Source organism: Hylobates moloch, unplaced genomic scaffold (assembly GCF_009828535.3).
Source record: "Hylobates moloch isolate HMO894 unplaced genomic scaffold, HMol_V3 SCAFFOLD_5, whole genome shotgun sequence".
In the NCBI taxonomy this organism is placed as follows: Eukaryota; Metazoa; Chordata; class Mammalia; order Primates; family Hylobatidae; genus Hylobates; species Hylobates moloch.
Genome location: NW_026652280.1, coordinates 35,047,897 through 35,068,278, shown reverse-complemented (window position 1 = coordinate 35,068,278; position 20,382 = coordinate 35,047,897). Strand labels below are relative to the sequence as shown.

The 20,382-nt window shown below is 38.7% G+C and overlaps 1 long non-coding RNA gene across 1 annotated transcript in view; it reads right to left on the bottom strand.

Annotated features, from left to right (window-relative positions):
• LOC131383445 (uncharacterized) overlaps positions 1-19,896 on the bottom strand; it is a 223,930-nt gene extending 204,034 nt beyond the window's left edge. The window contains exon 1 of the long non-coding RNA XR_009213480.1: positions 19,750-19,896. This is a non-coding gene — a long non-coding RNA (uncharacterized LOC131383445). The remainder of the gene's footprint in view (positions 1-19,749) is intronic.
• Positions 19,897-20,382: the final 486 nt, after the last annotated feature.

Here is a 20,382-nt window from a genome sequence, read left to right as displayed (position 1 = left end):
ATATATATATCTGTTCTTACACAAATACCACATGTTCTTAATTACAGTAGCTTTGTAATAAGATTTTAAATCAAGTGGTTTAAATCAAGTGGTTTAAATACAGTTATTCTTTCTCAATATGTGTTATGAGTTATTCTAGGTCTTTGCAATCCCATATAAATTGTATAATCAACTTTTTATTTTGTAAAAAAATTTTAAAGATCTATTAGAATTTTGTTGAATCTATAAATCAACTACAGAAAATATCTACAATATTGACTCTTCCAATCGATGAACATGGCATATCTCATCATTAGTTTAGCTCTTTAATTCATCTAAGGCATATCTTATAGGCTTCAGTGTAGACATCTTACTTTCCTTTTATGATACATAATCCTGACCATGTATTTATTCATTTATAAATATTTTATATGTGTACATATATATACATACACATATATAATTTTTTTCTAAATCTTATGAGAGAAATTTGCTGATATGATGCCCCTTTGGTGCTAAATACTTTATTTAGAATGCATTTTCTAAAATACAAAGAAATCAAAATATATTCAGAGTATACTTCCTAAAGTGCAAATAACTACAAAGTACAAATAATGACAAAGTTAAAATGATGAGTAATACCCTTTCATTCTCAAACTTTCATACATTATTTTAACATTTATTGATGATTCTTATCTAAGCACATTATTACCAGGATTTTTAAAAATACTTTCCCCAAAAGTTCTATTTATCATCTGTTGAAGGATTAGTTCCATATAAACTATTCCACCATTAGCAGAACCAGAACCCCTGATTACCATTTTAAACATGAATTCTCTTGGTCCAGAATGATTTGTGAAGAAACACTTCAGACTGGACATTGTGACTCATGCCTGTAATCCCAACACTTTAGGAGGTCAAAACAGGAGGACTGCTTCAGCCTAGGAGATCAAGACTAGCCTGTGCAGCATGGCAAGACCCCATCTCCACAAAGAAATTTAAAAATTAGCCAGGTGTGGTGTCATGTACCAGTGGTCTCAGCTACTCAGGAGGCTGAGGTGGGAGGATCAGGTGAGCCCAGGCAGTTGACACTGTAGTAAGATGTGTTCATGCCACTGCACTCTAGCCTTGGTGATAGAGTGAGACCCTGGCATGAAAGAAAAGGAAAAAGAAAAATGAAAAGGAAAGGAAATAAAGGAAAAAGAGAAAGAGAAAGAGAGAGAGAGAGGGAAAGAGAAAGAGAAAGAGAGAAGGAAAGGAAAGGAAGAGAAAGAGAAAGAGGGAAGGGAAGGGAAGGGAAGGGAAGGGATTAAATATGAACATACATACAGCAGGTTAAATATGAACATAAATTGAAATACATAAATGAAATATACAACAAAAGTGACAGCTAATTAGTAGTGTTGTTAAAGCAAGAACATAGTTTTCCTTTACTATAATGTGTTTTTGCTATTATTATTTGTAATCACTCTGCATTGAGTACGCCCTATGTACCTGCCATTTGGGTATATAAGGGTTTTAAATATGATTTTTATGATTTTATTTAATTCTTATAATAACCCAATAAGGTAAATGTTGCCGAAACCTTTTGACAAATGAAGACTCTGAGGGTTAGAGAATTAGCAATGTCTTGGGTCAAACATCTAAGTGGTAGAGTCAGTATATCAAACTTACATTTGATATAATGTAAGAGTATGAAAGCAACTCATAGCTTAGTTTATTGGAACTTTTTCAATTTTCTTAAAGCTGGAAGAACCAGTGTTATATTACTAAGTTATCCAGTTAGCTGATTCCAGATCACTAAACAGGTAGCTGTATTGGCATTCTGTCTGTGTGGACAGTTTGTTCAACAAAGGGGCTGAGTGCTATTGTTATGAGAATAAGAAGCCAACAGGAAAGAGATATCTGAAGGAAGGGACCAGAAAAGAGAAACATTTAAGTGATTAATGTAAATCAAATTCTTTCAAACAAACCCTTCTCTTGAAGGATTAATTTTTTTAGAACATAATACATCTTGTCTTCTCTATTGGGCTAGGTCATGCATGCCGGGGGTTAAAAAGACTGTTTTCTGTCTCATCATTCCTTAGATATTTACTTCTATAATTAGTTCAAGACATTGATGCTAGCCTGACTCATTAAGATAATTGAAGAGGAAAAAATATATTTACACTAGATTTCCAAAGGACTTAGCCAATGCCTAATTTTATCAAGAACCAATTATATACTTATAGGGCTGAAAATACTGTAATTTATAGACCTTACCACTAAAAGGCTTTCAGTCCAATGGATCTGATACAGAAACATTAAATGCTTACTCATATTAAAGAACATAGGAAAATAAGTAACAGTTACCACCTGGAAGTATACAGTAAATTAAATGTTTTATACATGCAAGGAGAGCTAGAAATGAGGAGAAAGCAGGAGCAATGTGGCTTGGAAACATTTCACAGTAGATTTGGCACCACAATATTGAATAGTTCATCAGCAGCAGTCATCGTTATGTCTAAAACAGAAAAGATGAGGTGTAACCCACATATATTACAGAAAGTTGGGCAGCCATTTATCCCTTTTTCGGCTAGTCAAGAAAGCACACAACAAATTGTACAAAAGTATGATAGCTGTTTTTACAGAAGCAACCCTGAAATGCTCTATTGTGTAAAAGAAATATCATCCATATACTTAAGCATTTAACTCTTTTCAGTGACAGTTGACTTATGACACACCTCATAGTTCCTCTACCTGCCGCGACATTGTGGTTAAGAACAGCTGGCCTAATGACCTCTAACAATTCTTCTACTTTAAGAATTCCCTAAATCTTTGATCAAACATTGATTAGATGCTTGATTCTATGAACATGCCATGTAAAGTCATTTATATAGAGAACAGTTGAGACAGACTTCATTATTGCCTTTTAGAATTGAGCATTCATTAGCTCATGAAGGCATTTGAAAATTGAAGAATTTCTTGGTAGCAAAATGAAAACAGAAATCGGTATCAAGAGAGGAAACAAAAAGATTGCCAGAATCTTAGAAGTCCCTCTTTGTAGACAGGATCTCTTGGGGCTAGGATCACAGCTCGGAGAAATGAAGGATACCAGACTAAGCTCAGTCTCTTTGTCCAACATGGTAAACCACAAAAGAGTGATACAATATGCCCCTAGATAAAAGAATCAGCTATGGTGTTCCCCATGAACAGTATGATAGTGACAGTGAGAGTTACATGAGATGGAACTGGTGAGGGAGAAGAATCATAAGGTATATAACCCCAGAAAGGCTATTTTCTGTTCAAGCTTCAACTACAGTTCTGCAACCATGAATATTAAATTCTTTATGACAAAGGTAACCATTACATTAAGGAAACAAGATGTACAAAGTGTAATTGGAAGTCAACGTACTTTTTTCTCTCCCATCCCCAGCCCCACCCTCACTCCATCACTCTCATCCAGTCTCTCTCAATCTGTCTGGGAGAAGGGGCTTTACTGATTATTCTTATGTTATAAAAATTATACAACACAAAATAATCTTCATTTACTAATTAAAATCCCCAATCTATATTAAAAAAAAAAAAACTCAAAACTGGCTTTCAAATGAAAACTTTCCCTTCCATCTGAGAGTGCTGCAGACATGAATCTTGAAGTTGAGGAAGCAGATGTGATCAGCTTCTTTAGCTTTGCAGTGGGTCTCCTCAAACCTCTTCTCACTTAGCTCCAGTGGAAAGACACCAATACCTATCTCGAAAAATTTACCCTCAAATCATCAACTCCCAAATCTTTTGTAATTTTTGCATGTGTGGGAGGTTTAAGACTTGTGCAATTAGACCACGGTGAAACCCCGTCTCTACTAAAAATACAAAAAATTAGCCGGGAGTGGTGGCGGGCGCCTGTAGTCCCAGCTACTCGGAGAGGCTGAGGCAGGAGAATGGCGTGAACCCGGGAGGCGGAGCTTGCAGTGAGCCGAGATTGTGCCACTGCACTCCAGCCTGGGTGACAGAGCAAGACTCCGTCTCAAAAAAAAAAAAAAAAGAATTGTGCAATTAATTTGTTTTTGACAATTTAAAATTTTGCATCCTTCTGTCACCTAACTAATGTCTATTGAATATTTGTGTTATGCATACACCGTGTTAGTTCAATGTATCTAAGAGACAGGAGGCAGATATTCTCTTCGGGATGAGTGCCACAAAAGTAAAACAAAAATTTCACCAGAGAAGGAGAAGGAGATCATTGGTCACTGGGACTGTCTGGAAAGTTTTCAGAGAGGGCATGATATATGTGTTGTAACTTAAAAGAGATGGATGGATTTCCAACAGGCAGAAGTGAGGGATAAATTTCTTCATATTTACTGAAAAAAGTATAACTATAATCAATTCGTCAAATTGTAAAGGTGCCAGATTTTTTTTAAAAAAAAAGTTTTCTTTACTTGTACTATATGGAATGTATTTAATTTAGTACATTTTACTATATGTCTGTCTGAGTCAATTGATCTATAATTTGTTAAGAAGATAGCAACTGAATTGGGCATTTGCCTTTTTGGGCTACTCAGTACTGGAACTCACTCCCTTGGAGAACCAATATGTTTTCCCTAGCTCCTGGCAGCTAGACAGCAGGCACTTCATTGAAACTCAATCAATTGCATATTTTCCCTGGGACTTTAATTGGGAGCAAATAAAGCAAAGACACAGGAAGCAAATTGGAATGCCTCTAACTGTGGTGACGGCATGCATCTCCCAGCAACCATGTCAGTGGCGACTTCTAATACCCAGACGTAGTATTGTAGGTCAGATTCTTTTTGTAGCATCTTCTTAGATGTAATTCAGGCACACACACTAGCCTACTTCAGCTTCTGCTCATTTTCTGAGGCCAGTTCTTTACTCTTCCCAATTATTCTTAGAGTTATCCAGTATTCTTCCAATAAACTCCTTTTCTGCTTAATTTATTCAGGCTTTGTCTCTGTTGTTTGCGACCAAGGACCCTGACTAAAAAAATGTGTCTTTTTTTCTTGTTCTCTTTTATTGACATAATAAGCACTCAACTGTTGGCCTGAATGGAATTGAAATGTCCGTTGCCAGATTTTGAAAGGCTTTAAGTTTTAAGTTGACGATTTTGTATTTTATGCAAAGGACTGGTGTGAAAAAAATTTTGTTAATGTCATTCTCAGTATTCTCCCTCTTAAAATCTCACCTATTTCCATAGGTTCTAAGGTTACAGTTCACATTTCAAGTTCTCAATGAATATTTTCATTTGGTTACACTGCCAGCACTTCAAGCATATCATTTAAAAATTAAAATTTTTAATTTATATCCCAAATCAGCTCCTTTTTTAAACTTTCTTATTTTTCTTAACTTTATAACAAGGTCCACAGCTTTGGATATCCCCACACACACCCATCCCCTCCCCACCCCTCCCTACACACATACTTTGACCCCTTTTTCTCCTCGTGGCCTCTCACCAATTCCAACTAAATTATAGTTCAGGAACTTATTAATATCACTAAAATCCTAGGTTGGAATATCAGTCTCCTTGACTTTACAATTCTTATATTCTTCTGGCAATTATTCTTTCTAGGTTGCCCTAGGGGGATGTCCAGAAGTGATTAGGTAAAAGCAAAAGTAACTAAAGAGAAGGACTTAGGCTAATATTGCACATCTTTCAAGAAGGATTAGAACTGACCATGAGAAGAGACAACTTGAATTTCAAAGATGACCTTGAAAAAGAGATCTCAGTAGAGCTGTGGTAATGAATGTGAGACAGTAAGTGTTTGTAAAAGGGTGGGATGAAAGTCAGGTCTGTAAAAGCAGATGGTTTCTTGAGAATCTGAAGAGACAGCAATAGCAGGAAGGGGCAATAGGTGTGGGAGAAAGCTGTTTTGTAATATGTAGTTATTACAAAACATGACAATTAGAACCAAATGGCCTAGATTCACATCTCAGAGCCATTATATTCCACCAGTTCCCCGACCTTAGGCATTCAAATATTACCTCTCCCTGCCTCCATTTCTTCATCTCTAAAATGGAGCTAATAGTATCTGTCCCAGTGATGATTAAATGAGTCTATACATCTAAAGCACTTCTGAGAGAGCCAGTAAATCAGTAAGACATCAGCAAGCATTATTTCCAAAGGGTAATTTCTTTCTTTTTTCCACATTATGAAAGACAAAAGCTTATTTTAAGACATAAGTTTTTAAATAAGAAGGTAAGTTTTAAAATGGAAAAGAGAGAAGAAAATTTAGCAGAGGCAGATCTGTGAGACAGGGAGAGGACAATACATACCAGGATTTACAAGGTTGGCCTTTCACACAGAGATGACTCGTTGGGCAGGGAGGAAAGCAGCTCAGAGAATATTTCCATAATTCTGCAGTGAGCAGGAGGATGTGATGAACACGTTGTACTGAGCAATCCACATGTTGTTCTGCACTGGGAGAGGGAATAGGGGACTGTCTAGGGGCTGAACTGCAGAGAGAAGGATTTTTACAAACTTTGCTGGGATATGTAGTAACCAACTTTGGCCTCATCCCAAGTAAGAGAAACTTTGCTGCTGATCTTATTCCTGGACCAGCCATCTTTTCAGCATTTAGGTCCTCCCCGATCCATAAATGCAATAGGCATGCCAACTCATCAGATCCAGAAAATGAGCTGCCATAACTTGACACTTGCCCCTTTTTGTCAAATGTATAGTACACAGTGTGTAGTTAACAGAGGGAGAGGATAAGGGGTAAGTTTTAAACATACATTTACATGGCTTTACTTTCTAGAAAATGTCTCATATAATTTTTATTTAAAACCTATGGGGTTTTCCTTCAATGTGGTTTGGAAACACTTATGCATCCCTGATAGGTATGTATGTTGGAGAATTACATCACATTACACACAGATGTATCCTTTGTCTGCTCTGGGGCCGTCTGTGCTTTTACCCATCCCACCAGGGAACCATGCCAAGAAACTTCTGAGAAGCAGACAGGCCATGGGCCTTTAAAGGAGGGGTCCTGTTTGCTCTTGTTCATTCCTAGTCCACAAGTTAAACTCAAGTCTTCTGTGGGTCCTGGGACCAATTAAGTTCCCAATGTCAGCGTCTCAGCCACCACTTATTCTTTTGTAGAGAGGGGCTGCTGAAATGGTGAAAATCCAAAAACACTAAAAACAATGCCTTATGAGTGAGAAAACTTATAACCTCTTAGCAAGCTTTGGCATCTCTCTATCTCATTTCCTTCTAACAATAATCCAGCTGGTTGGGAGAGATAGATATCATAAACCTCATTTTATAAATAAAAAACTGAGGCACAGAAACTCATAAATAAATCCTCTCATGATTTCCATCATGCTTTATCACAATCCCTGTGAACTCAGTTTCTACTTCCACAATCAAAACACAACAGGAAAATTCACTACCTACTAAAATATCTTGATAACTATACAGGCAGGGATTGTAACCAAATAATCTCTGTATTCTCAGCATCTAACCCAATACCTGGCATGGGATACTCACTAGATGAGATACCAAATATCTAAATATATCAAACTAAACAGAATGAAGTACTATATTATCTGCTTCCTTGAGCTGTTCTTGTTATTCTCACCTTTGCTGAAATGAACAGACTCAATTTCACTGTATTATATAAACTCAAGGGCTACCAAGAGAAATATTGACCCAACAGTAATAATAGGTAACTTTATTTCAAAAACTCATTCATTCCCTGACTAAGTCTACAACTATTTCTCTAAGGATGGGTAAAATACACAGAATATATTCCCTTTACAGATTTCCCCAAGAATAGGAATCATGTCATCTACTTCTTTCTGTATCTCAACACATTGCACAAACTTCTGCAAATATTTAGGACAAAAGAAGTTTTAGTCAATTAGATTTGGGATTCTGAACACTATTTTCTTACTGACATAGAATTCAATCAAATCATAAAACTGTAAATAATTTCTGGGCAAAGAAAATGAGCATGGTTTTGCACTGGGTTCTATATGAGATACAAGATCTTTATACAAAGTATTTTCTCTCGGTGTGCTTACCTGTTAAATCATGTTAAAAAATAAAAGATGAAAAAATAAGTACAGGTATGGCTTAAAAAGATTATAGGAGTTCAGGAAAAAAAGATTCACATAGTACAGTAGTCAGGTCTTCATTGAAAAGGTGAAGCTTAAGACTCATCAAAAAGGATGCTACATCAAGGCTGTTGCCCTCAAGCTACATTCCTTATCAGCCATCTGCAGCCTGGAGGTGTACATCCCCTGATTGAGGTGATAAGCCTGGGCTTATTTGATGGCAGATAGGATTGTTTTGCACAACATAGCTCCATCTTTAGATTTCTTATTTGGTGGTAAATTTCTGCTTTTGTTTGCATTTTTGTTTTGTGAAAATCCTCCATCAACATCACCATCTGAGTCTAATAATCAAGATATAAAAAGGAAATGATTTTAAAGATATGAAGATTTAATTAACAGCACCCAAGCCTGTCAAGGTGAAAGTGACCATAGAAAGTGATTAGGGGCCGGGCGTGGTGGCTCACGCTTGTAATCCCAGCACTTTGGGAGGCCGAGGTGGGCGGATCACGAGGTCAGGCGATCGAGACCACGGTGAAACCCTGTCTCTACTAAAAATACAAAAAAAAAATTAGCCGGGCATGGTGGCAGGCGCCTGTAGTCCCAGCTACTCGGAGAGGCTGAGGCAGGAGAATGGCGTGAACCCGGGAGGCGGAGCTTGCAGTGAGCCGAGATTGCGCCACTGCACTCCAGCCTGGGCGACAGAGCGAGACTCCGTCTCAAAAAAAAAAAAAAAAAAAAAAAAAAAAAAAGAAAGTGATTAGGAAGGCCATAGTGACACAAACTCAAGAAAGCCTATCACACACTCACACAAAAACTACACAGACCCATGGCATCCAGACACACAAACTCTCACACACAAACCAATGCATGCATATAAATACTCCAAAGCCAACCAGTTTGCCATTCTTGTGCGAGGTGGGAAACTGCAATATCCCCTAAAAAGTTAATGTTCCTCATTAGAAAAACTCTTATTTCACTTCAACCTAGTTTCATATTTTTGTCTCTAAGGTCACTAAGGGTCTCAGCTTAAAGTCATTTCTCCAGTTGTTTGTGGCATCTTTTTTTTTATTCTTCCCCTCTTCCTATTACCAGTCAATTAACTGAAAATTAGAAAATATTAAGTTACATTTGAATTATTTTGAACAAATGCAAACACACTATAGATATTGACAATTCACCCATAATTATCACATTAAAAATATTTTTTGCAAATTTCAGAGCTACAAAAGTACCAATTAGGGAGATTTGATATTTTTAGTGATCTCAGGTATTTAAGGGAACAACACATGTATACGAGGCTGTAGATACTCTAATTCTTTCTTGGTTCTCTCAGTTATAAAAGCTTAACCTTTATAATAAGTTCTCCTCTTAACCATAAACTTGAGAAACAGAAGAAAATCCACTACTAGGAACATCCTTCACCACCACACAAGCTCAGTTTCCAGAGGCCAAAACAAAAGGCACATTATATATCTTCAGCTACATGGCCCAAAGGTACCTGACTGGAACTGGGAGCCCATCCAGCCCAGTCAGAAGGAAAATATTACCCTTCTATTTAACAAGGCAGTGCTGAAGGATTAATCATTAAATAAATAGCAACAAGCCAGGAGATTTACAGGAGGGACAGAACCCCACCCGGTGTTCTCAATTTTTCTGGGATTCAGGATGGAAATTATTACAAGAATAGTTTGGAAGGGGCTTCACTAACAATCACCTTCCAAGGCAAGATGGAACAATGCGTGCAACCTCAAGTAGGACCCAGACAAGAGGGAAGTTCATCCCCCAAGCCCTCTGGGGAGCATAGGTTCCTTTTGTCTAACAGCTGGCATCCATGCACAGGAGTGATCAAACCTGGAGAATGTGCAAAGCCTGGCCATGTGTTGCTGTGTGACTTTAAGCAAGTCATTTAACCTTTTTGAACTTTGTCTTTCTCAATTTGAAGCAGATATGCTACCCATATTATAAAGCACACCATAACTAGTCATACATAGGAAATAAAAATCTTGTCACTTGAGTTGTTTATGTCTCTTCAGGCCTCCCTCCTACAAGGACAGATCCAAATAAGTTCTGACTCTCTTTAGAAAAAATATTTCTGTAATCTGAGCCAGGAGACCAGAAGCATTTGTCTCAACAAAATGGGGCATATGCCTTCTCTTAGAAACTAGATCACAATTCTAAGATTGCTTCATGAATGACCTCACCTTTGGGTTGTAACATGCTTGGTCTATTCTATGTGACTAGATGGTGTTGAAAAGATATAGACATTTCGTGAAATATGTTATCTCAAAAGCGTATCCCTATTAAAAGAGATTGAACAAGAGTCTTTATCTGTGATTAGATTTATTGTCTCCTGTTATAATTTGTATGTATTAACTCAACAAAAAATATTTACCGACATCTAAAGTGTGCTAAAACCAGTATTTAACGTTCAATAAAATGTAAGAAAATGATGGGATACAATCTCTGTATATATGGCAATTCATAATACAGTCAGGATACAGTAAAAAGAAAAAAAGATAGCACAAATAAAATATGTAAATAAAAATATAAGCAGCATTTGGAAGGAGATCTGAGAGCTTCATTTCCACTGTAGCCAGGACAGACCTGTGATGTTGTTTTCCTGAGTCCAGGGTGACCTGGCAGGAAAGGGCAGTGATGATAGCTCCTGGGTGGTGGCACCCTGGTATTGTGCTAGGGGCCAGGCTGCCAAAGAGCATCACTTGGGGTGCCAAGCAGGTAGTAAAGTAGATTTAGACATGTACAGGGACTTATTTCCTCAAGAATGCACTGGAAGGTCAGGTGAGCCAAGCCACAGACTATGGCTTGATCTGCAATCCCAGGCTTCAATCTCATGCTCCACATCAGAGAAGGCCTGATGGAGAGTTATCACAAGGGTTCCTTGCTATGAAGTACCCATCAAGAGGACTTCTCACTGTTTTTGAAAGTTTCTGAGGTCTCCTTTGCACAATGTCAACTGTTTAATATGTAACTAAATTGCCATATCATGGTGAAAGACTTAATATCTTTAATGGTACTCGGGTACAGCACAGCCCATAATGATATCATCCCTATGAGCATCAGAGAAAGAAAGGGGCAGGTGTTCTCTGTCACTGAGAAACTCTATTTCAGGTTTATGAAAGGGGCACTATAGTAGTCCCAAACCCTGTACAATCTACATCATGGCAGGGATGATAAATGATAATTCTCCAGGATTGGAGAAAAAAGAAAAAAGAAAGAGGACAGATTGTGCTGAAGGGTCTGATCTCAAAGGTCAAACCAAAAAGAATCCACTTTAGTTGACCCTCCCTCCATGCTCAACCTCTATGCTTTGGACAAGAATAGCCTCATTTTTTCTATCCTCATGGCCTTTGGTGTCTCCATTTCCTCCCTCTTTTGACTCTGCTTATTGTTGAGAGCAAAGAATCTTCCTGAATGGGGTGGATGATATGGGAAAGAAATCAAGCATGGTTGATTAGGGATTTTCATGATGATTAACAAAACAACAACAAAAAGCAAACAAAGGCAATTAAAGGAAGTTGTTATATGAATATTATTATATGAATGACAGAATGTGATTAAGTGTTCAATGAGAAAATTAAATAATGTGTTTTCCGTATGTTTATTGTGGCACCATTCATAATAGCAAAGGCTTGGAACCAACCCAAATGTCCATCAATGATAGATTGGATTAAGAAGATGTGGCACATATACACCATGGAATACTATGCAGCCATAAAAAAGGATGAATTCATGTCCTTTGTGGGGACATGGATGAAGCTGGAAACCATCATTCTCAGCAAACTGTCACAAGGACAAAACACCGGACACCACATATTCTCACTTATAGGTGGGAATTGAACAATGAGAACACTTGCACACAGGAAGGGGAACATCACACACCAGGGCCTGTCATGGGGTCGGGGGTGGGGAGTGATAGCATTGGGAGATATACCTAATGTAAATGACGAGTTAATGGGTGCAGCACACCAACATGGCGCATGTATACATATGTAACAAACCTGCACATTGTGCACATGTACCCTAGAACTTAAAGTATAAAAAAAATTACCAAAAAAAAATAATAATAATGCGTGTTCAAAGGTGTCCCAAAAATGCAATAGTGACATGATCTGGAATCAAAAGATAACGTTCCATAGAGGAAAAGAGAGACTAAAATGCAGTTTTGAAGGATGAGAAAGAGTTTAATAAACTGAGAGCATGACAGCATGTATGAGGACATTTCCAGTGAGGAGAACAGTTTTCCAGCTTAAGCAAAGCTGTAAAGATGGAATGAGTTTCATGTTTGTCAGAGAATAGTAGCCAAAATGATCTCCTTTCTTTCAGGGTATAATCTTTTGGGGTACAGTCTCTGATTCCTGGACTCCAGCCTTCCGACTCCTTTCCCTCTTGTCTTGTTCCCTCTCACTCCCACATCCATGTCATGCTGGCAGGGAGGCTTCCTAGAATACTTAAACCAGGATGGCCATTTTATGCTTATATATAACAGTCATCATATACTCCTCCAAGATTCACTTAAAAAATCTGTCCTAAACCTTAGGCTAAACCTTATGTCTGCCATTTCTACAGGCATATATCCCAAACAGTGCCTAGCACAGCGTAAATTTTAAATTAATTAAATGATTATCAGATTCTTGAGAATGAGATCTGGCTTCAAGGAGTAACATTACTGACACAAGATGAAATAACATGGTTCAAGCTCTCCATTCAGGACCTAGTGTTGGTAAGAAAAGGCTTGCATAAAAGGAATGACAAGCTAATGTTATGAAGAGTTTAATAGACACATATGGTGCTATCAAAAGCATGAAAGGGGGCATCAACACTGCTGGGAGGGTCAGGGCAGGCTTCACAGAGGAGGTGAGCTCTTTGCTGAATCTTAAAGGATAGGGGGAGGACTCACTCTTTAGCTAGCAGAGAGTAAAGCAGAGGATTTGAAATATGAGTAGTGTAGGGAGCAGTAGATTAAATTGGAGCTTGGAGATGCTTTGAATTTCAACCTTTGTTTTATCTACAGAGAGTCACAGGCAGAGCATATTGTCACAAGTTGAACTCTAAATTGCTTTAGATCACAGGTTCCCAAAGGGTAAGGTCCATGTCTTTGGTGTATTCTCTCAGAACTTTATGCCTCCTGCACGGTGGGTGTTCAAATAAATATTTAATAATAATGAGCTGATTAATTGAGGGCACTCATGTTCCATATGCATGGGTACAGCCCTCTTTTCACTTTAATTACTATTGCTTTAATCATCATTAAATTCATTTCTTAGATAGCAATTTGGTTCGTTGTTAAACGTTCTGGCTGCCTAAGTTTCTAGCCCTCAGGTAAATAGTAGTATCAGAGAATAACCCTGTTCTTACTTCTAGTAAATGATTTTGTGACACTGTCTATAAGAACCTGAAGCAGAATTCTAGAAAGACACTTATCAAGAGATTACACCTAGAAGAATGTTGGAGAGGACTCACGATGTTGGGAAATATAGGGAATTCCCTAGAAGGAACTGGGAATCCAGTGAAGAGTTTCTCACATAGCAGAGGCAGAAATAAAATCAGAAAGAGGTCTTCCAACAAGTGTGGCAAAAAATATATGGGTTCCTGACTTGATGATGGAATCCGGGGAGGAAACTATGAGTAGCCATAGCAACTGGTGAGTGTGCTTCAGACCCAATGGACCCAACAGGGTGAAGAGTAGAAACACACCTGTATGTGTGAGCATCTCTGCCAGCCAGATCATCAATGATCAAACTGCCCCAGGTTGTAAAAGGCCAATCTCACCTCAGCTGAATAAAGGCTAAAATGAATTCAAGACTCTTAGGCCAGGAGAAGTCTGGAGAGCAGTGAACTCCAATGCAGAGGAGGTAGCATCATTTCCCGCAGCAAAGCTATGCCCAATAATGGAGCAGAAGCAAAGAGAAGGTTAGAGTTGAGGAGGAGAAAAGGAGAACAGAGGTTAGAACACTTAACAGCTTTTTCATATGCACAAGTGGAGAAAGCATTTATGAAAGCTGCTTGCTTGACCAATTTACTGCCCCTAATACCACCTAGGGCCCAGCATGGAGCAGGCCATCACTGCAGATCAAATACAAGATTGGGGCTTTTGGGCAATCATCCTAGAGGATCTTAATAAGTGTTAAATATTGTTTCTCTTTTTCCATTCTTGCCACAGTAGAGCCTATTATGCATAAAACATCCAGAGTGACATTTTTTAAATACAATTCAGATTGTATCATTCTCCTGTGTAAAACTCCCCAATGGCTCCCCATAGTATAGCTCTATGATTATTGTAGTGCAGAGGTCTCAAACTCAAAAGTCTAGAGGGACTAGATTGTAAGTGTTAAAAACACATTATTAGATTAGAGGGGCCTCTCAGAATGCAAGTATGTGTGAATTTAAAAAGCACTGTTGTTGCTTCCCCCTTTCATGTGTTGCCATGTGAAATTATGGACCCTTCATTGCTAGAATTAATTTTTAAACACAATGTGGATATCTAAATTTTATGTGAAATCTAATTTTAAATGTTGGATCAAATTTATAAAATATAGTTCATCCTAAGTAAAAGGTATCCGCATAAGTGTTCTGTCTACCAGCTGCCAACTTGCTTCCTCTGGGATAGGGATAAGGCCAGTCTAGAATTGGTGTCAGATAAAGTTATCTCCTGATTGCTGACATAGGGGTTAAAATTGTACCAAATGCAATGAGTGTTGTGAGAAGCAAATGGCCAGATCAAAGGGCTAAACTTATATCTGCGCAGTCTAAAGCCTCAAAGACTGAGGATAAGAGATTAAGACAGGAGAGCTCACTAGAACCCACGCTATGTAACCACAGCAGAGAGGTCCATAGAGCTATTGATGCTTCAGTAACTTTCTGAAGCAACAAGCCAAGCTTATAAGATTGCCTTACCATGTACAGTCTCTAACTAGACAATTTCATCTTCTGTATTTATGTATGAAGAGGCAACAGAATGCAGAAGGAGTAAGAACATACTGTTGGCTAAATGCTCAAAACAACATCCATCTCTTCAGAGGTCTGAGTGGGCTTGTGGTTCGTAGTGAGCATCGCCTTACTGAGTGCGGTGCAAAAGTATACTTCTTGGTGATTATTCCCAACAGTAACCTGTAGCATTGGCGAAATAAGACATGGACTTAATCCAGTTGGAGATAATACACTAAAGAGTACCTGAAGCAAAACCCAGATCAGAGGCATATTCAATTAGCAAAGGGGAAGTTCAGAATCTCAGAAAGGAAGAGAGTGGGTAGGTGTTATCAGAAAAGGTTTTAGAGAGAAGGCAGGACATGAGATAAAGCACAGATTACTTCATTAATTCAACAAATATTTATAGAATGCTAGGCATGGTTCTAAACATTGGCATTGGGGATACAACAGAAAAGAAAGCAATGACCCTGATGGAGCTTATTCTGATTGACAAATAATTTCTGCTAGTTAAAAAATGAAAGAGGGAAACAGGACATGAAGACTAGTGTGGTTAGGAGTTGGGCATCTATTCAGAGGTGGCACCCGATCTATATCCTGACAGACAGAAAGGAGCCAGACAGATAAAGGTGTCAGGAGAAAGCATCTCAGGCAGAGACAATAAGAGGCATATGGTGGCAATGAGCCTAGTGTGTTCAAGAGAATAAGAGGTATATGGTGGTAATGAGCCTAGTGTGTTCAAGAGAATAAGAGGTATCTGGTGGCATTGAGCCTAGGGTGTTCAAGAAAGAAGCTGGATAGAGGTAGTGCCATGAGATGAGAGATAGTTGGCAAGGGTCTTGCAGATTCTAGACACAGGGAAAGGATTTCAATTTTGTTGTATTTTTAATGTGCAGCCATTGGAGTGTTTTAGGCAAGAGAATAATATGATATGGACAGTACCTTTAAAGATCACACTGGCCATTATGTGAAAAAGAGAATTTAAGGACAAAGAATAGAAGGGCATAGACCTTCTAGAAAGTGAATGCAGGCCGGGTATGGTGGCTCACACCTATAATCCCAGCACTTTGGGAGGCAAAGTCGGGCAGATCACAAGGTCAGGAGTTTGAGACCAGCCTGGCCAATATGGTGAAATCCCATCTCTACTAAAAATACAAAAAAAATTAGCCGGGCGTGGTGGTGCATGCCTGTAGTCCCAGCTACTCGGGAGGCTGAGGCAGGAGAATTGCTTGAACCTGGGAACCAGAAACTGCAGTGAGCTGAGATCACACCACTGCACTCCAGCCTGGGCAACAGAGCAAGACTCTGTCTCAAAAAAAAAAAAAAAAAAAAATTAATGTGATAGAGCAGGCAAGAAATTAAAGTGTCTCAAGTGGTGTTTAGCAGTGCTGAGTTGCTCCAAGTATTGAAGCTGAAGCTGACAAATAAGAAAGGACCATGAAATACAGTATTTTGAAAGTTGGAGGCAAATTAATCCAATTTTTAAAGAGAGCACTGAGATTCCTGACCATAGGACTGATGTGACAGTAGAAGAATAATTTATTTTCTTAGTTGTTTATCACCTGCTTTTCTCCGTAAACTTCACGAGGAATTTGGTCTTACTCTTCAGGACCCCATCAACTTTACTAACATCACCACAAGACAATTAAGCATCCTGAAGGCAAACACTATGCTAATTTCACTTTGAACACAGTTATTAGCATACAGTATGCTCAATAAGTGATTAATGAATGTAATGAGCATATAAGTGGAAAAACAATGTATTTGATGAAATAAATAAGATTTAATAGAAAGATATTAGAAGAATAACAAGCAATGAAGTTGCTATAATAATACAAATTTGAAATTAAGAGACTATACTAAGAAGGAATGAAAAAGAAATGCAATCTGCATTTTTAAGGAAATCAATAGAATGTGGTAATAGTGGTGGCCTATTGATCATAAAGGATAAAACTGAGAAAGAAATAAAATATGATAGATTAGTATGTCACATCTATTTCACCCTCAACTCACATCTCCTGTCCAGTGTGCTAACCTCATCTGCAAAGTTGGGAAAAATGAAAAACACATTTCCCAGGGCCTCTTGTAGTTAGGATTCTTGATGTCATATAGGTTTGGACAATTTTATACATATTCATGATATTTTATTTTTTTTATTTTATTTCTGTAGTTTGTTTGTTTTTGAGACAGAGTCTCACTCTGTTGCCCAGGCTGGAGTGCAGTGGCACCATCTCAGCTCACTGCAACCTCCGTCTCCCTGGTTCAAGCGACTCTCCTGCCTCAGCCTCCGAAGTAGCTGGGCTTATAGGTGTGCACCACCATACCCGTCTAATTTTTGTATTTTTGTAGTACAGATCGGATTTCATCATGTTGGCCAGACTGGTCTTCAACTCCTAACCTCAAGTGATCAACCCGTCTGGGCCTCCCAAAGTACTGAGATTACAGGTGTGAACCTCCATGCCTAACCCATTTGCATGATATTTAAAGGAAGAATTGAAGTGGAGACTGCACTACCTGCCACTGCTATTTTGCTGGCAAGCATGGCCATTGAGATGTTTGGGTTTTAATGGTAACATTTAGCAGATGAGAGGGTCCAGTCAGGCCGGCGCAGTGGCTCATGCCTGTAATCCCAGCATTTTGGGAGGCCAAGGTGGGTGGATCATGAGGTCAGGAGATCGAGACCATCCTGGCTAACACGGTGAAACCCCATCTCTCCTACAAATACAAAAAAATTAGCCAGGCATGGTGGCAGGCACCTGTAGTCCCAGCTACTCAGGAGGCTGAGGCAGGAGAATGGCATGAACCTGGGAGGTGGAGCTTGCAGTGATCCAAGATTGTGCCACTGCACTCCAGCCTGGGCAACAGAGCTAGACTCCATCTCAAAAAAAAAAAAAAAAGTCAGAAAGCAGGCTCCCATTTTGCTGATGCAGATTATAGCAGGTTCATAGGACTGACAACAATAATAGCTTCTTAATTATAGCACTTTGCTAGTGTTGACCACTTTCTGTTTGGTAGCATTGGCTACCATGAAGAATCCGCAGCTTCCTTGGTGGCAAGATACAGTATGGCAGACTTGGGAGTTATTTCTGAAAGTTTAACATACATTTTGTTTCTTCCACCCTCTGAGAGATTTTGTAAGTTATTTAACATTCTCATAATTGGCTCCTTATTGCTTAAATTAGCCAGAGTAGGTTCTGTTTTTTAGAATTGAACTGTGGGAGATAAATAACTATTTCTGGATTCGAACCTGAGGGACTGGAACAGTGGTGGACACACAAGAAAGAAAAAGTAAGGAAGATGAGAAGAGGATAGAGCCTGAAAGAGAAAGAGAAGACATTTTCTTGCCTTATGGAGAAATTGAAATAGGCAATATGACAAGAGGCAATCAGAGCCAAAACAGGATTGAAAAACTTCAGTATATCCACAAAGCAACAAGCAAATATCAATAAACACATACCCTGGGACCTGAGCACAGAAGCCCTGAGTAACCCGAATTATGAGGAAGACTTTGGAAGCAGGCAGCACCCTGTTAGGAGGAGAGAGCTTCCAACAAGATCGCTGAAAACAGAAAGATTCCTTGGAAAGCAGTTCCATGACAGTTTAGATGAATTCAAATGGTCTGTGTACATGTTTTGGACATTGTCACAAACAGGAAACATGGGATTGAGCCATTGGATACAGTGCCTGCCTTGCTTGTCAGCCAGGGCGACAGGGGCCAGTGCCAGCGTAATGCAGCAGAAATGCACAGAAACACTTGGGTGCCAACAAAACACAGAGCATCCTGGAGGCTGCTTTTAGACAATAGCAGGACAAAAATGTCTTCCCCACAGAATTTGAATGGTCAAAGAAAATCCCGTAGTGTGAGGTACTGGAAATTGTTTTCTTCATGGAACATCAGAATGATTTACAGAGTAATGGAACTGTCTAAGGCTTAGCAATGTCCTGGGTTTCCAGACTGCTCTTGCCAATGTTAGACCAAAGATTATACAGGGAAGGGTATGATAGATGTGAAACAGAAGAAAGGGGGAAACGAACATGACTATGAATCTGTGGGTGTGTTTTGCAAGTGTTTATAATGTTTCATTTTATTTATTTGCTCATGTATTTGTTCTTTTGCTTTATTTTTGCTCTGACCCATTCCACAAAACACTTAGGCAAGAGTTATTCATGACATATTTAGTGCTTTTTACATTTTTATTTTTTGAAGTATGTGTTGGTAATCATTACCTTGATAATATATACAATCTCTTTCCTATCCTACATCCTGTCAATGCTCCTTCTCTAGTGAATTTGTATAGAACTTTTTATGAAAGCAAACAAAATATGCAATCATCAACATGCTTAACACTCACAGGCATCATTCTCATATGGAAAATTGTTTAAATCACCCATTCAAACATGCTCATTGTGGCAATCACACCACCTCCATAAATTGTGTTGTGAAAGAGAAAACACACACACTCTCCCGCTGATGTTCCTGCCTACAATAACTCAAAGGCAAAAGCTACAGGCTACAATTTGCTGTCAGGCTGTCAGGTTCTGGACCCACTGGGCATGTCGATTTCACTATTCCTTTCTGCAGATGCAATCTCTGGCATCTTGGGGCTACAGAGACTTCTAAGTAGGAGATAACTACAATATTCTAAAAAGGAAGGGGAAAAAGAAGAGATTAACTCTCACAGCTTCCCAATGCATGTTAGCATAAAAACACAACAGTACTCTATAGTTTTCATTTTAGAGGTTATGAAAGCCAGTTTAAACATGGCTTGTAAACTTCACCTGAATTATTCCGCAGTGTGTATCGCAGTATTCTGCACCAGGTGGGTCCTGTTCACCTATTATCACAGAAGTTTAGAGGTGGAAGGGACAATAAATGTTTGACAAGGTGTTAACAGTCCGTATCTCCATGTCTTCCATTCATGTGGCTCACCATCCACATATTCAGGAAGTAGCTTTTATCTTTCAAAACAGTTTAGTGATAAGAAAAGAAAATGCATTGTGTGAATGCACAAAGAAAAGTGCATTGTGATGTCACAATGGAGCAGCTTTGATTCTCTTTCCTCTGAACACTAGAGAGGCCATGTCAAAACTAGACCCTGGGAGTCCAAGCACCTCTGCAAATCCACTTCTCACAAACATGATAATTATGATGGTAGGTAATGCTATGGTCTATTTGTGTCCCTCCAAGCTTCATATATTGAAGTTCAGCCCCAGGATCTCATAATGTGATATTATTTGGAAATAGGGCCATTGCAGATATAACTAGTTCAAAGGAAGTCATACTGAAGTAGGGTGGGTCCTAATCCAATACAACTGATGTCCTTATATAATTGGAAATGTGAACACAAACATGCTCACACGGAGAATGCAGGTGAAGGTGAAGGCAAAGATCTATAAGCCAAGGAATGCCAA